Source organism: Oncorhynchus clarkii, chromosome 17 (genome assembly GCF_045791955.1).
Source record: "Oncorhynchus clarkii lewisi isolate Uvic-CL-2024 chromosome 17, UVic_Ocla_1.0, whole genome shotgun sequence".
Classification (NCBI taxonomy): domain Eukaryota; kingdom Metazoa; phylum Chordata; class Actinopteri; order Salmoniformes; family Salmonidae; genus Oncorhynchus; species Oncorhynchus clarkii.
Window position 1 is genome coordinate 81,905,356 of NC_092163.1, and position 15,396 is coordinate 81,920,751.

The 15,396-nt window shown below is 48.9% G+C and overlaps 1 pseudogene; it reads right to left on the reverse strand.

Moving 5' to 3' along the window:
- Window positions 1–882: 882 nt before the first annotated feature.
- On the reverse strand, window positions 883–14,966 carry LOC139369523 (homeodomain-interacting protein kinase 1-like; annotated as a pseudogene).
- Window positions 14,967–15,396: the final 430 nt, after the last annotated feature.

Below are 15,396 nucleotides of genomic sequence, written 5' to 3' on the forward strand. Positions count from 1 at the left end.
TTTAGGTTAGCTAATAGCTAGCATCTCTCTAGCGTGCCGTGCTACAAACAATGACCACCTTTAGGTTAGCTAATAGCTAGCATCTCTCTAGCGTGCCGTGCTACAGACAATGACCACCTTTAGGTTAGCTAATAGCTAGCATCTCTCTAGCGTGCCGTGCTACAAACAATGACCACCTTTAGGTCTTCTTTAGGTTTGCTAGCATCTCTCTAGCCAGGGCCTTTCTAGGATCTCCTAATGTAAGGAAACAACAGTGAGGGCCTATTCAGGAGACTAACGTTACACAATGCACACACACCAGCATATCTGTTATACACCATACATTTCTGCCACGTGGAATACAGAGGCATGCCAGAGCCATACACGTTATACGTTTCTGTATAGAAACCAATGTTTCCATCTGCATTATTCTGTATGTTTCAGCTGACTGACGACACCACTAGAGAACGAGACTAGTACCCTTTTAAAACATGAATTAAAAGCCTTTTGTTCATTAACACAATACATAATAATATATCTGGTCTATCACCACAATAACTCATTCTGTATCCAATTAAAACAGGGATAAAATAAAACAATTACACTTTTTTTTTTGCTGCTGAAAAAAAAAAAAAAACAGTACAATATTAAATAATAAATAAATAAATATCCAGTGTTTTAAAAAACAAAATGTACTAAAACAGGTGGGAAAGTTAAACCAGTTTGATAGGAACCACTGCTTAACAGTAAACCAAATGCAGTAGCGCAAATGTTAATTTGTTACCCCTTCCCGTCTCCATCCCTACCTCACCCAGATCCATCATCATGGTGAAGCCGTGGGACTCATTGCCCCTTCAGTGTGTGTGCAAATACGTCGGTATGAGGGGGCCATAGCCCTACTCGTCATCGCTCCCACCCCTTGCCCACCCCCCCTCTACATCCAGTATCATCTCTCATCATAAGTAGGGGTCCCAGCCGTCGAGGGCTGAGCTGGTATGGGCTGTAGGTCTCAGAACATCTTGACACTAAGGGTTCCAGTAGTAAACTGGTGCTGATAAGCTGCGGGAAGCCCTATCACCACCCCCACAGAAGACTCCTTCCTGGTTCCTGCATCCCTCCGGACCAATCCCGAGGTACTGCAAGGGACGGTGGGTGGGGCATAGGTGGAGGGGTGGCCACGCACCAGGAGCTGGGAGGCAGAGGCTAGAGCAGCGGATGCAGGGAAAGTGTATAGACTTGGGGCAGAGCTTAGAGAGGGCACTTCCTGGAAGGTGTAGTGGGAGGTGAAGGTCGGGGGGGGGGGTAGGTTGCCTGGCGACGCAGGTTGCCGTGGGAACGGTTCTGGGACGAAGAGGACGAGACTACAGGCTGTACAAACAACAACATAATAAAAAATGTTATTGTCCATTACAATATTTCATACATCAAGCAACAAGACACAAATAGACAATAATATGGTACTAAACATTTCTATCTATACTTCTCTGAAGGTTGCACCCTCTAGAACATCCCTCATGCCACATCCACACTTTTGAGGTCTGGGGATAATAGATGTGTCGATTTTGGGGTGTAGTTACCCTATAATTCCACTGTGCACCAGTCAGAGACCTTGGTTAGTAGTATTTCTGTAGCACTCATGTGTTTGCAGAGTTTGCAGGTAAGCATAACCTACTTTGCTTTTCCATCTCTACCAGAAGAAGGTGGTCATTAGCATCACCGCTAACTGCTACAAAGTGTAGACATACTCTCACAGGACAGTTTATTAGGTACACCACCCCGTTTACGAAAATGGATCGCTCCTACAGACAGACAGAGACACACAGAGACTGAGACAGAGAGACACACAGAGACTGAGACAGAGAGACATAGAGAGACACACAGAGACTGAGACAGAGAGACATACAGAGACACACAGAGACTGAGAGTCAGATGGACAGTCCTGTGTCTTTTTTCAAAAAGTTGCAGGAAAATATGAATCGTGTATGATGATTAACTTTCTAATGAGTTCAATACATTTCTATTAATACTGATGTTTTCTGTTTTAATAATGTCTGGATTCCGTGGTTCTAGTTTTAAACCCAACTATGCAGTAATCAATAACAATGGTCATATTAACAAAAACATGAGAAATTAAAATAAAAACGAGAAAGTTAGTAAGCATACTAATATTATATATATATACACACACACACACACACACACACAGGTTCAGTACCATATTAACATGTACAGGGATACTGGAGTGATGGAGGTAGATATGTATAGGGGGAAGGAGACCGGGATACTGGAGTGATGGAGGTAGATATGTATAGGGGGAAGGAGACAGGGATACTGGAGTGATGGAGGTAGATATGTATAGGGGGAAGGAGACAGGGATACTGGAGTGATGGAGGTAGATATGTATAGGGGGAAGGAGACAGGGATACTGGAGTGATGGAGGTAGATATGTATAGGGGGAAGGAGACAGGGATACTGGAGTGATGGAGGTAGATATGTATAGGGGGAAGGAGACAGGGATACTGGAGTGATGGAGGTAGATATGTATAGGGGGAAGGAGACAGGGATACTGGAGTGATGGAGGTAGATATGTATAGGGGGAAGGAGACAGGGATACTGGAGTGATGGAGGTAGATATGTATAGGGGGAAGGAGACAGGGATACTGGAGTGATGGAGGTAGATACAGTATTACCTCAATTACCTTGACAGCGGTGTCCCCGCACATTGACTCTGTACCGGTTCCCCCTGTATATAGCCTCCACATTGACTCTGTACCGGTACCCCCTGTATATAGCCTCCACATTGACTCTGTACCGGTTCCCCCTGTATATAGCCTCCACATTGACTCTGTACCGGTTCCCCCTGTATATAGCCTCCACATTGACTCTGTACCGGTTCCCCCTGTATATAGCCTCCACATTGACTCTGTACCGGTTCCCCCTGTATATAGCCTCCACATTGACTCTGTACCGGTACCCCCTGTATATAGCCTCCACATTGACTCTGTACCGGTTCCCCCTGTATATAGCCTCCACATTGACTCTGTACCGGTACACCCTGTATATAGCCTCCACATTGACTCTGTACCGGTTCCCCCTGTATATAGCCTCCACATTGACTCTGTACCGGTTCCCCCTGTATATAGCTTCCACATTGACTCTGTACCGGTTCACCCTGTATATAGCCTCCACATTGACTCTGTACCGGTACCCCCTGTATATAGCCTCCACATTGACTCTGTACCGTAATACCCTGTATATAGCCTCCACATTGACTCTGTACCGTTACCCCCTGTATATAGCCTCCACATTGACTCTGTACAGGTACCCCCTGTATATAGCCTCCACATTGACTCTGTACCGGTACCCCCTGTATATAGCCTCCACATTGACTCTGTACCGGTTCCCCCTGTATATAGCCTCCACATTGACTCTGTACCGGTTCCCCCTGTATATAGCCTCCACATTGACTCTGTACCGGTTCCCCCTGTATATAGCCTCCACATTGACTCTGTACCGGTTCCCCCTGTATATAGCCTCCACATTGACTCTGTACCGTAACACCCTGTATATAGTCTCCACATTGACTCTGTACCGGTTCCCCCTGTATATAGCCTCCACATTGACTCTGTACCGGTACCCCCTGTATATAGCCTCCACATTGACTCTGTACCGTAATACCCTGTATATAGCCTCCACATTGACTCTGTACCGTTACCCCCTGTATATAGCCTCCACATTGACTCTGTACAGGTACCCCCTGTATATAGCCTCCACATTGACTCTGTACCGGTACCCCCTGTATATAGCCTCCACATTGACTCTGTACCGGTTCCCCCTGTATATAGCCTCCACATTGACTCTGTACCGGTTCCCCCTGTATATAGCCTCCACATTGACTCTGTACCGGTTCCCCCTGTATATAGCCTCCACATTGACTCTGTACCGGTTCCCCCTGTATATAGCCTCCACATTGACTCTGTACCGTAACACCCTGTATATAGTCTCCACATTGACTCTGTACCGGTACCCCCTGTATATAGCCTCTACATTGACTCTGTACCGGTTCCCCCTGTATATAGCCTCCACATTGACTCTGTACCGGTTCCCCCTGTATATAGCCTCCACATTGACTCTGTACCGGTTCCCCCTGTATATAGCCTCCACATTGACTCTGTACCGGTTCCCCCTGTATATAGCCTCCACATTGACTCTGTACCGGTTCCCCCTGTATATAGCCTCCACATTGACTCTGTACCGGTTCCCCCTGTATATAGCCTCCACATTGACTCTGTACCGGTTCCCCCTGTATATAGCCTCCACATTGACTCTGTACCGGTACCCCCTGTATATAGTCTCCACATTGACTCTGTACCGGTTCCCCCTGTATATAGTCTCCACATTGACTCTGTACCGGTACCCCCTGTATATAGCCTCCACATTGACTCTGTACCGTAATACCCTGTATATAGCCTCCACATTGACTCTGTACCGTTACCCCCTGTATATAGCCTCCACATTGACTCTGTACAGGTACCCCCTGTATATAGCCTCCACATTGACTCTGTACCGGTACCCCCTGTATATAGCCTCCACATTGACTCTGTACCGGTTCCCCCTGTATATAGCCTCCACATTGACTCTGTACCGGTTCCCCCTGTATATAGCCTCCACATTGACTCTGTACCGGTTCCCCCTGTATATAGCCTCCACATTGACTCTGTACCGGTTCCCCCTGTATATAGCCTCCACATTGACTCTGTACCGTAACACCCTGTATATAGTCTCCACATTGACTCTGTACCGGTTCCCCCTGTATATAGCCTCCACATTGACTCTGTACCGGTACCCCCTGTATATAGCCTCCACATTGACTCTGTACCGTAATACCCTGTATATAGCCTCCACATTGACTCTGTACCGTTACCCCCTGTATATAGCCTCCACATTGACTCTGTACAGGTACCCCCTGTATATAGCCTCCACATTGACTCTGTACCGGTACCCCCTGTATATAGCCTCCACATTGACTCTGTACCGGTTCCCCCTGTATATAGCCTCCACATTGACTCTGTACCGGTTCCCCCTGTATATAGCCTCCACATTGACTCTGTACCGGTTCCCCCTGTATATAGCCTCCACATTGACTCTGTACCGGTTCCCCCTGTATATAGCCTCCACATTGACTCTGTACCGTAACACCCTGTATATAGTCTCCACATTGACTCTGTACCGGTACCCCCTGTATATAGCCTCTACATTGACTCTGTACCGGTTCCCCCTGTATATAGCCTCCACATTGACTCTGTACCGGTTTCCCCTGTATATAGCCTCCACATTGACTCTGTACCGGTTCCCCCTGTATATAGCCTCCACATTGACTCTGTACCGGTTCCCCCTGTATATAGTCTCCACATTGACTCTGTACCGGTTCCCCCTGTATATAGCCTCCACATTGACTCTGTACCGGTTCCCCCTGTATATAGCCTCCACATTGACTCTGTACCGGTTCCCCCTGTATATAGCCTCCACATTGACTCTGTACCGGTTCCCCCTGTATATAGCCTCCACATTGACTCTGTACCGGTACCCCCTGTATATAGTCTCCACATTGACTCTGTACCGGTTCCCCCTGTATATAGTCTCCACATTGACTCTGTACCGGTACCCCCTGTATATAGCCTCCACATTGACTCTGTACCGGTTCCCCCTGTATATAGCCTCCACATTGACTCTGTACCGGTTCCCCCTGTATATAGCCTCCACATTGACTCTGTACCGTAACACCCTGTATATAGCCTCCACATTGACTCTGTACCGTAACACCCTGTATATAGCCTCCACATTGACTCTGTACCGGTACCCCCTGTATATAGCCTCCACATTGACTCTGTACCGGTTCCCCCTGTATATAGCCTCCACATTGACTCTGTACCGGTTCCCCCTGTATATAGTCTCCACATTGACTCTGTACCGGTACCCCCTGTATATAGCCTCCACATTGACTCTGTACCGGTACCCCCTGTATATAGCCTCCACATTGACTCTGTACCGGTACCCCCTGTATATAGCCTCCACATTGACTCTGTACCGGTTCCCCCTGTATATAGTCTCCACATTGACTCTGTACCGGTTCCCCCTGTATATAGCCTCCACATTGACTCTGTACCGGTTCCCCCTGTATATAGTCTCCACATTGACTCTGTACCGGTACCCCCTGTATATAGCCTCCACATTGACTCTGTACCGGTTCCCCCTGTATATAGTCTCCACATTGACTCTGTACCGGTTCCCCCTGTATATAGCCTCCACATTGACTCTGTACCGGTTCCCCCTGTATATAGTCTCCACATTGACTCTGTACCGGTACCCCCTGTATATAGTCTCCACATTGACTCTGTACCGGTTCCCCCTGTATATAGTCTCCACATTGACTCTGTACCGGTTCCCCCTGTATATAGCCTCCACATTGACTCTGTACCGGTTCCCCCTGTATATAGCCTCCACATTGACTCTGTACCGGTTCCCCCTGTATATAGTCTCCACATTGACTATGTACCGGTTCCCCCTGTATATAGCCTCCACATTGACTCTGTACCGGTTCCCCCTGTATATAGCCTCCACATTGACTCTGTACCGGTTCCCCCTGTATATAGTCTCCACATTGACTCTGTACCGTAACACCCTGTATATAGCCTCCACATTGACTCTGTACCGGTTCCCCCTGTATATAGCCTCCACATTGACTCTGTACCATAATACCCTGTATATAGACTCCACATTGACTCTGTACCGGTTCCCCCTGTATATAGCCTCGCTATTGTTATTTACTACTGCTCTTTGTTTATTCTTATCTCTTAGGTTTTTTTTGTAATTTTTTTTGTAGGTATTTTCTTAAAACTGCATTGTTGATTAAGGGCTTGTAAGTAAGCTTTTCACTGTAAGGTCTACCTACACCTATTGTATTCGCACATTTGGCAAATAAAAATGTAATTTGATTTGATTTGAGTGGGGAAAGGAGGTAGTTAAAATGCAGTCAGATTAGTCAGTCAGCCACATCATTACGTCTCCATGCCCTTAGTACAGCAGACCTACAGAGAGAGAAAATGAATGATAGAGTATGTATTTAAGTGTTTTACCAGCACAGAGGCAGTGTGCTCCAGCAGCCCCACAGCCCAGCCCCACAGCCCAGCCCCAGGGCAAATGAGTACTGGGGGTTACCCCCTACCGTGTGGGGGAGGTGGGGGGTGTAGGGAGGAGGGAATGGGGCAGGAAAGGCTGGAGAAGGACGACAGTTAACTCAGAAGGTCTCGACTCACTTCATGGCTAGATATCCTCTCTCAGTGGCAAATAATAATTACTTTAGACCTGAGTGTGGACTGATTGAGGACACTAAAGTTAGTCTATAGATTGATCAGGGTTGTGGGTTGTGACTGTGGACTGATTGAGGTTAGATTGATAGATATGGGTTGTCAATGTGAAGATGATAAGAAACAGGCTGATCCATGGCTGAGAGGTCTGACAGAGGTCTGGGAGAGGAGAAACTATCAGAGGTCTGGGAGAGGAGAAACTGGCTGAGGTCTGGGAGAGGAGAAACTGGCTGAGGTCTAGGAGAGGAGAAACTGTCTGAGGTCTGGGAGAGGAGAAACTATCAGAGGTCTGGGAGAGGAGAAACTGGCTGAGGTCTGGGAGAGGAGAAACTGGCTGAGGTCTAGGAGAGGAGAAACTGTCTGAGGTCTGGGAGAGGATAAACTATCTGAGGTCTGGGAGAGGAGAAACTGGCTGAGGTCTGGGAGAGGAGAAACTGGCTGAGGTCTGGGAGAGGAGAAACTGGCTGAGGTCTGGGAGAGGAGAAACTGGCTGAGGTCTGGGAGAGGAGAAACTGGCTGAGGTCTGGGAGAGGAGAAACTGGCTGAGGTCTGACAGAGGTCTGGGAGAGGAGAAACTGGCTGAGGTCTGGGAGAGGAGAAACTGGCTGAGGTTTGGGAGAGGAGAAACTGGCTGAGGTCTGACAGAGGTCTGGGAGAGGAGAAACTGTCAGAGGTCTGACAGAGGTCAAGGGAGAGGAGAAACTGTCTGAGGTCTGACAGAGGTCTAGGAGACGAGAAACTGTCTGAGAGGTCTGACAGAGGTCTGGGAGAGGAGAAACTGCAGCATGATGAGCCTAAAGGGCCCCCTAGGCTTGAAGCGGCGGCAGCGGGCGGAATTCTATTCAAGCGGAGCAATCGGCGTGGCTCATGTACGCCGCCGAAAAAATCCGCTCAGACAAAATATGAATATGCTCTATTTTGGCTTACTCTGTTCCGCTCCTCGGGGGTGGGCTGCTTCCTGTCTGGAAAGCCCTTAACTCTCAAAGGGTATTCTGTTCTGAGCCACTGAGGCTAGAGTTTGAGACCCAGCTAGAAGCCAGACCAGGCAGGAAAGAGAACACACACACACACACACGTACCTGTGTGAGCATGGCAGGCTGCAGCTGCAGTGGTTGTGTTGATTGGTTCTGGTTCACTATGGGGACTGAACTATCCATCCTCACTGGGAAACTAGAGCTCTTATTGGACGACTGGAGCCCTGCAGACAGAGGAACAGCCAATCAGTAACCACCAACACAGAGGCTGACACGGGAACAGGACTCCTGTGGGTCTTGCGGGATTCTGGCAGGAATGGGACTGAAGTTCTAGAATCAAGCTAGGGACCGGACAGAATGGGGCTCAAGTTCTAGAATCAAGCTAGGGACTGGACAGAATGGGCCTGAAGTTCTAGAATCAAGCTAGGGACTGGACAGAATGGGATTGCAGTCCACAGGAACGGGCAGTACAGGAATAGTTATAAACTGGGGTGGGGGAGGGGGATACACTATATATATATATATATACAGCAGCATGTGGACACCCCTTCAAATGAGTGGATTCGGCTATTTCAGCCACACTTGTTGCTGACAGGTGTATAAAATCAAGCACACCGCCATGCAATCTCCATAGACAAATATTGTACTGAAGAGCTCAGTGACTTTCAACGTGGCATCGTCATAGGATGCCACCTTTCCAACTATAACAAGAAACTGTCTGTAGATCTCTGAGAAAGAATTAGAGACCTAGCCGGTATTTGGGGATAAAACAATTATCTAGAGTGCTAAAAGTTTCCAAGAGCCCAGTGGTCTCCATTATTGTGAAATGGAAAAAATATGGAACTACCCAGACTGTCTAGTCATCTGACCAAACTGAGCATCCAGGCATGAAGGACCTTGGTCAGGGAGGTGACCAAGAAACCAATGAACACATTGACAGAACTACAGAGTTCCTTGGCTGAGATGGGAGAACCTGGCAGAAGGACATCAGTCTTTACAGCACTTCACCTATCTGGGCTTTATGGGAGTGGCCAGACAGAAGACACTCCTGAGAAAAATGCACCTGAAATACAGAGCATAAGGCAAAAGATTCTGTGGTCTGATGAGATACAAATTTAACTCTCTGGCTTGAATGCGGAGCACTATGTCTGGCGAAAACCAGGCACAGCTCATTAAATACAGGCAACTCCTTGATGAAAACCTGCTTCAGAGTGCAAACGAACTTAGACTGGGGGGGGCGAAGATTTACGTTTCGACAGGGACAATGACCCCAAGCATACAGCCAAAGCAACGCTGGACAGGCTTCAGAACAAAGATGTGAAAATCCTTGAATGGCCCTGCCAAAGCTTGAGAAAATCTCCAAGGAAGTGTGGGAGAAAATCCCCAAATCCAGATGTGCACAAGCTGATACAGACAAGCCCAAGATGACTCAACGTTTTAATCGCTGCCTAAGGAGCTTCTACAAACTATTGACTCAGGGTGTGATTGGCACAATTTTCTAAAAACAGGTTTTCGCTTTGTCATTATGGGGCATTGTGGGGCATTGATGGGTGAGAGAGAAAAAACATCTATTGAATTCGTTTTGAATTCAGGCTGTAACACAATGTGGAATAAGTCAAGTGGTGTGAAACTTACCGGTATGTATTTATTTTGTTTTTAGATTATTGCCCGTCTGTGATTGGCTACCCACACACAGACTGACGAGCAGCTAACGGAGGAAGTTATTATCAGATGTAGGCATGTAATAATGAGCACGGGACGGGACAGGACGGGGCGGGGCGGGGCGGGACGGATGGGGCAGGGCGGGACGGGGCGGGGCGGGGCGGGACGGGACGAGGCGGGACGGATGGGGCGGGGCGGGACGGGACGAGGCGGGACGGATGGGGCGGGTCGGATGGGGCGGGGCGGAACGAGGCGGGACGGATGGGGCGGGGCGGGACGGGGCGGGACGAATGGGGTGGGGCGGGACGGGGCGGATGGGGCGGGGCGGGACGGGACGAGGCGGGACGGAAGGGGGTGGGGCGGGGCGGGGCGGGACGGATGGGGCGAGGCGGGACGGGGCGGGACGGATGGGGCGGGACGAGGCGGGACGGATGGGGCGGGACGGGACAAGGCGGGACGGACGGCGCGGGACGAGGCGGGACGGATGGGGCGGGGCGGGACGGATGGGGCGGGGCGGGACGAGGCGGGACGGACGGGGCGGGACGGACGGGGCGGGGCGGGACGAGGCGGGACGAGGCGGGACGGATGGGGCGGGACGGGGCGGGACGGGACAAGGCGGGACGGACGGCGCGGGGCGGGACGAGGCGGGACGGATGGGGCGGGGCGGGACGAGGCGGGACGGACGGCGCGGGGCGGGACGAGGCGGGACGGATGGGGCGGGGCGGGACGAGGCGGGACGGATGGGGCGGGGCGGGACGAGGCGAGACGGATGGGGCGGGGCGGGACGGCAGTCATTTTTTTTTTTTATCGGGACAGGAAAGTTCTGGGGTTATAAGAACTGTTGCAGGATTTGGACAGAGAAAAAAAAAAGACAGGGCAGGAATGGATTTTCACTCCTGTGTCAACCTCGACAATAATGCTACTCCCTCCCCTCAAAAATATATATAAGTCATTCATTGGTAATTACTGTGTTGTTACATTGAACCATGCAATTTCTTAGCAACTAACATTTCCTGGTGAAATTCCCTAATAAACCTGACTCGGGTTAACAGCGCTGGTCTAAAAAGGGACAATCTCCATTGAACATGCGTTTCTGTACAGTTACTCTGTGGTGGCAGCGTCAGCCTAGTGGTTAGAAAGGTTGCAAGTTCAAATCCCCGAGCTGGCAAGGTACAAATCTGTCGTTCTGCCCCTCAACAGGCAGTTAACCCCACTGTTCCTAGGCCTTCATTGAAAATAAGAATTTGTTCTTAACTGACTTGCCTAATTAAATAAAGATAAAAAAATTTAATTAAAAAAATCTGTGTCTTGGAAACCGTTCCTAAAGTGTTTTTTACCCTGTATGGTGTTTGGTGGGCAGACGATGAGAGTCTGCTGGAAGGGCTCAGTCTGGCAGGCCAGGCCGTTGGGTCGTGTCTGCAAGGGAACACGCTGCTGGGCCAGACCAGGGATGTCGATGGTGGCCTGCTGGTAGAGGGCTGGCTGGTAGTTCAGGATAGGAACAGCTCCCCCTGCTGACGGCACCTGGTTGTACAGTCCAGCAGTTAGAATAGAGGTTCACAGTGATGAATACAAATCTGTTTCTGATTAAAGGGAAATTCCACCAACATTTAAATGTATTCAGTGATTCCAACATATTGTTTTGTATCATTTTATGATGTCATGTTGTCTATTGACAGTTTAGTGGTGAGCAAAATGGGAAACTCCTACTCCCATTACGTACATGAGCAGGAATCCTGAACATGACTCATCAAAAAATATGGACAGTCATTTTCAGCAACCTATATAACAAGTTTGTAGTTCTCTGATCTCATTGGTTGGAACAGCGTCTGGAACTGGAACTGCCAAAGAAATTTTCATACTCAATTAAACTTCCACTGTATGACGTCGCTGAAAGTATACAGTGGTCTTAACTTGTGTGTGTGTGTGTGTGTGTGTGTGTGTGTGTGTGTGTGTGTGTGTACCTGGCTGAGCTGGTTGCTGAAGGTGACTGTGAGGTTGCCGGTGGCAGCACTAGGAAGAGTGTTGGTGGAGAAGAGAGTTTTGTTGTTGTTGTTGTCGAACGATGAGCTCCTACGTTTACAGAGCTCCATGTTCTGAAAGCAAGACTTAACACTGCAGAGGTGAATCAAATCATTTAACCAATCAACCAATCAAATCATTTAACCAATCAACCAATCAAATCACTTAACCAATCAACCAATCAAATAATTTAACCAATCAACCAATCAAATCATTTAACCAATCAAATCATTTAACCAATCAACCAATCAAATGATTTAACCAATCAAATTTCAAAGTCAAATGTAATAACACCCCACCCTGAGATGCCCACAAGTACCTCCTTCCACACACAGTGACGTGTGCGTACTGGGAGCTGTGAGGGAAGTCCAGCTGGGGTGACCCAGCGTCTTAGTGGGCGTGATCCTCTTGTCAGCGTCCAATCGGAGCATCCGCTTCAGCAGGTCGATGAACTCCCTCCTATCAGCTTTCTCCGCCAGCATGTCCGTCCCCTCCAGGTGAGACGAGAGGTTGACCTGCACCAGGAAGTGGAAGGAACAAGTGATGCAACAGGATGGAAGTGGTGATGTTGAATGAAGGGTGAAGCTCCTGCTAAAGACACTGAGCTCAGGTCCGTTCTGGCTGCCACCTCGGGCCGGGTCTGCCACCTCGGGCCGGGCCTGCTACCTCGGGCCGGGCCTGCCACCTCGGGCCGGGCCTGCCACCCCGGGCACATACATAGCAGCACCATGTAGCCTACCTAGCAGCACCATGTAGCCTACCTAGCAGCACCATGTAGCCTACCTAGCAGCACCATGTAGCCTACCTAGCAGCACCATGTAGCCTACCTAGCAGCACCATGTAGCCTACCTAGCTGCACCATGTAGTCTACCTAGCAGCACCATGTAGTCTACCTAGCTGGAACATGTAGCCTACCTAGCAGCAACATGTAGTCTACCTAGCAGCACCATGTAGCCTACCTTGCTGCACCATGTAGCCTACCTAGCTGCACCATGTAGCCTACCTAGCAGCACCATGTAGTCTACCTAGATGCACCATGTAGTCTACCTAGCAGCACCATGTAGTCTACCTAGCTGGAACATGTAGCCTACCTAGCAGCACCATGTAGTCTACCTAGCAGCACCATGTAGCCTACCTAGCAGCATCATGTAGCCTACCTAGCAGCATCATGTAGCCTACCTAGCAGCACCATGTAGTCTACCTAGCAGCACCATGTAGCCTACCTAGCAGCATCATGTAGCCTACCTAGCAGCATCATGTAGCCTACCTAGCAGCACCATGTAGTCTACCTAGCAGCACCATGTAGCCTACCTAGCAGCAACATGTAGCCTACCTAGCAGCACCATGTAGCCTACCTAGCTGGAACATGTAGCCTACCTAGCAGCACCATGTAGCCTACCTAGCAGCACCATGTAGCCTACCTAGCTGGAACATGTAGCCTACCTAGCTGGAACATGTAGCCTACCTAGCAGCACCATGTCATCCAGACAGTTGAAGATGTATTTCCTGGCCTCCTTAGACTTGATGCCCATCTCAGCCTCGTGCTCTGAAGGAGTCTATTAAACACAGAAAATATTTATGTTACACTCCTCATAATCACAAGGCTCAATTTGTACCTTTATTAAACTTTATTTAACCTTTACTAAACTTTGCAAGTCAGTTAAGAACAAATTCTTATTTACAATGACGGCCTACCAGGGAACAGTGGGTTAACTGCCTTTTTCAGGGGCAGAACGACACATTTTTACCTTGTAACCACTAGGCTACCTGCCGCCTATCCCCTCTAACCACTTGGCTACCTGCCGCCTATCCCCTCCAACCACTAGGCTACCTGCCGCCTCTCCCCTCCAACCACTAGGCTACCTGCCGCCTCTCCCCTCTAACCACTAGGCTACCTGCCGCCTCTCCCCTCCAACCACTAGGCTACCTGCCGCCTCTCCCCTCCAACCACTAGGCTACCTGCCGCCTCTCCCCTCCAACCACTAGGCTACCTGCCGCCTCTCCCCTCCAACCACTAGGCTACCTGCCGCCTCTCCCCTCCAACCACTAGGCTACCTGCCGCCTCTCCCCTCTAACCACTAGGCTACCTGCCGCCTCTCCCCTCTAACCACTTGGCTACCTGCCGCCTCTCCCCTATAACCACTAGGCTACCTGCCGCCTATCCCCTCTAACCACTTGGCCAGCTGCCGCCTCTCCCCTCTAACCACTAGGCTACCTTCCTAAGAAAAATAAAGCTAGTTTATGCCTAAACAATTACTAGATTGTTGCAGCAGAGTAGTGAGGATGGTGTGTAATACCTTGATTCTCCAGAGGGGGTAGCTGGAGTCAGGTCCTCTCTTAAAGAAGCGGCTAGTCTAGGTGCCAGCACTCAGCAGGTACTGCAGGCAGGCCCTGGGTCTGGGAGATGTACCGGATCTAGTGGAGGAGGCAAGGAAGGAAGGAAGGAAGCAAGGAAGCAAGCAAGGAAGGAAGGAAGGAAGGAAGGAAGGAAGGAAGGAAGGAAGGAAGGAAGGAAGGAAGGAAGGAAGGAAGGAAGGAAGGAAGGAAGGAAGGAAGGAAGGAAGGAAGGAAGGAAGGAAGGAAGGAATGAATAGACTATCAACAGTTTGATATGGCTTGGTATATTACCATCATAACAGTTGTGTTTGTTTGTGTGTCTGTAGCAGTACTAACCTGGTCGTACTCTGATGCACCGGGATAGAGGGGCCAGCCCAGGAACAGCTCAGCTATAACACAGCCCAGAGACCACATGTCTATAGCCTCACAGAACGGCAAGCCCAGGATAATCTCTGGAGCCCTGAGGAAGAAAACATAGAACTCATTATACCAAGACTGTTGTGGAATAACCACCTGGACTCATTATACCAAGACTGTTGTGGAATAACCACCTGGACTCACTATACCAAGGCTGTATTGGAATAACCACATGGACTCACCATAATGTCAGATATACCTGTACCATAATGTAGATATACCTGTACCATAATGTTAGATATACCTGTACCATAATGTAGATATACCTGTACCATAATGTAGATATTGTCAGATATACCTGTACCATAATGTCAGATATAACTGTACCATAATGTCAGATATACCTGTACCATAATGTCAGATATACACCTGTACCATAATGTCAGATATACCTGTACCATAATGTCAGATATACCTGTACCATAATGTCACATATACCTGTAATACCTGTACCATAATGTCAGATATACCTGTACCATAATGTCAGATATACCTGTACCATAATTTTAGATATATACCTGTACCATAATGTTAGAAATATATACCTGTACCATAATGTCAGATATACCTGTACCATAAGATCAGATATATCTGTACCATAATGTCACATATACCTGTAATACCTGTACCATAATGTC